Genomic DNA, 3,221 nt, shown 5'->3' with positions numbered 1-3,221 from the left:
TGTTCTCTCCTTTTGTGTCTTCTTTTGGGTTGATTGTTCCTTATTCATTTTATCAATACACACATTAGTTTAAAAGTTATCAATCAATAAATCCATGTAAAAAGAAAATAAAAGTTATTCACTCTGCCTTTTTGTAGTCGACTCACAAGAAATCACAATGGGTCTGCTTAGCATACTAAAAATGAGTAATACCAACTTCCACTTAGGGCTATATGGTCTACCACATCTAAAGAACTCCCACATCCACCACATCTAAAGAACTGGGCAGAATACGAAACACAGCTTTGCAGGCAGCGGGCAACAGTGATCCTTGAAAGAGGCAAACAACACAGGAAGCTCTACAGTTAGCCCAGGCTACTCCTGGAGGAATTTTCCAGGCTATAGGAGAGGGTCGAGGAACCCAATAAAGCTAGGCAGTAACCCTGACTTGAAGGGACAGAGTTCAGAGTTTGGGGTGCCCAGGGTGGCTAGCAGTTTGAGGACAGAGTACCAGAGAGACAGGGAAGAGCTCCGGGTTTTGTGGTTTGCCCTGCAAATCCCCAGCTGAGGGCTGATCGAACATGCATGTGCAGTAACTGATGGGGTTTGAAGTGGTGGTCAAGAAAGAATTCTTGAGACGTCTTCGGTGCAAACAGGTGGTTTTCCTAAAGCCCGGGGACGGGACCCATGGGCAGAAAGAGCTGCACTGGGGTTATGACAGGTGACTGATTATATACCTTCAGGTGGGGAGCAGGTTAGGGACAGCCTAAGCATCTGAGGAATTTTGGGAGCAAGGTTTCCAGGACCTTGAGGAGGCTAGCTGCTGTTAAGGTGACTTACTGTTGTCTAGTGAGATAGTCATGAGACCCTTCAGCTGTCCGTCAGGGGGCCATATGCTTGGGGGATGACTGCTAATATATATCGTGGGGTGGGGGGTACAGGTAGAGATAAAGGAATTTTCCAAAGAGATTTTTATATGTTAAAGAACACTTACAGGATCGTGGAGGTCGAACTCATGTCCAGCTGAGGTTGCTCTTTGCCTCTGGCAAAGTAGTAATATTGAAGCAGCTAAGCTCCCGGAGGAAGGTCACTCTGCGTGTCTCAAGGACTGGCCAGTGGGCTGTAAGCAGTAAGGGAAATGTAATTTTTTCTTTTGCCTTTGTTTCCCACAAGTGTAACCACCCACAGCTAGGGAAAGAACCACTGCGATGGATAAGGACGAACAACCCTCAGAGTTCACACGGGTCCAGAGATAGGGTGTGTTCCCACCAGCCATGCTCAAATTGACCTAGACTAAAGATTGTTCTGGGGTGCCTGGGTGGTTCAGTCGGTTGAACATCCGACTGCAGGTCATGATCTTGCAGTTTGTGAGTTCGAGCCCCATATCGGACTCCCTGCTCTCAGCACAGAGCCTGCTTGGGATTCTCTGTCCCTTTCTCTCTGCCTGCCCCTCCCTCCCTCCCTCCCTCCCTCTCTCTCTCTCTCTCTCTTTGTCTCTCTCTCTTTCTCGAAAATACACATAAAAAAAAAAAGGATTAGATTGTTCTGAGCCCACCTAACAAAATTTAAAAGGAAGACCCAATTCATGTCCAAGTAACTAAACTGCATTCCAGAACAAGCCCAAATGTATGTACACGAAGGAACAGAAAGTCTCCATGACCCAACATTGTAAAATTCACAATATCTGCCACCCAGTCAAACTTACCATAAATGCAAAGAAGCCTGTAGATACAATTCATAAAGATGGGAAAAAATCAGTTATTCTAACCCTAACCCTAACCCTAACAGCAGATGAAGACTTAGAAGTCGTAACTGTATTCCAAATGTTCAGGAAGCTACAAGAAAGATTAAAAATGTAGATGTATACAAGAGATCCTTAATGATAGAGAACAAACAGTTGATGGAAAGAGGTGGGTGGGGAATGGGCTGGATGGGGGACAGGTACTAAGGAGTGTGCTTGTTGGGTTGAGCACTGGGCATCGTATGTAAGTGATGAATCACTGAATTCTACTCCTGAAATCATTATTGCTCTGCACGTTAACTAACTGAAATTTGAATTTTAAAAGATGAAAAAAAAGGAGATGTATAAAATTGTTGAATCACTACATTGTGTACCTGGGGCTAATATAACACTGCATGTTAACTATGCTGGAATTTTTAAAAATGTTAAGTAGAGGTTTTAAAACACCCAAATGAAATCACATGTCCATCTAAAGACACATACATGAGTATTCAGAACAGCTTTATTTGTAATGGCCAAATACTGGAAATTACTGAAATGTCCATCCGCAAGTGAACGCATAAACAAATTGTGGTTTTCCATACAGTGGAACACGACTCGCTGAAAAAAGGAAGCCCTGGTGATACGCCCAACGATAGAGATAGAACTCAAAATAATGATACTAACTCAAAGAAGACAGGCAAAACATAGAATATATGATGCCACTTACACAAACTTGTAGAGAATGCAAACTAATCTATTAGTTTGAAAGCACATTAGAAATCTATTAGAAAGCACATGGGTTGGCAAGTGGTCTGTGGAGAGGGGCCAGCGAGAGGCAGAGGGAGGGAGTGCCCAGTGATCTTGAAGGTGGTGATGGCATCACAGGTATGCACCTGTGTCAAAACTGATCAACACCAACAGAACCTGTACAAAAGTGATAAAGCAAACAATGCCTGCACCTCCTCTGTAAACACAGGTCTTTGGGGTGTGTTATCTAGAATAATATAACTCCATTTACCCTTGCCTGATTTATTCATTATCATCTGCCTTATTTCTATCCTTTTGTTGTTGTTGAAGGCAGCCATGTTTTCTTTTACTTTTTTGAAGTTTTTTTAAATGTTTGTTTATTTTTGACAGAGAGAGAGACAGAGCATGAGAGGGAGAGGGGCAGAGAGAGAGGGAGACAGAATCGGAAGCAGGCTCCAGGCTCTGAGCTGTCAGCACAGAGCCCGATGTGGGGCTTGAACCCACGGATGGCGAGATCATGACCTGAGCTGAAGTCGGATGCTAAACTGACTGAGCTTCCCAGGCGCCCCAGCAGTCATGTTTTAATGTTTCCCGCCAGATGCTCCTCTTGCCTTGGTCCTGCTTTCTCTCATATCTCGCATCTTCCATGGGGATCTCAGCCTGAACCACAGCCTCGGCATTTCTTTCCTCAGGACCTTCTGTCTCTGTCTGAACATGTCTTTATTTTGCCTCATCTTTTGTTTAAAAATATAAGTAAACCTTATAGTGAGTG

The sequence above is a fragment of the Puma concolor genome, chromosome B1 (assembly GCF_028749965.1).
Source record: "Puma concolor isolate L17-30 chromosome B1, mPumCon1.1.hap2, whole genome shotgun sequence".
In the NCBI taxonomy this organism is placed as follows: domain Eukaryota; kingdom Metazoa; phylum Chordata; class Mammalia; order Carnivora; family Felidae; genus Puma; species Puma concolor.
This window is presented reverse-complemented; position numbering follows the sequence as displayed.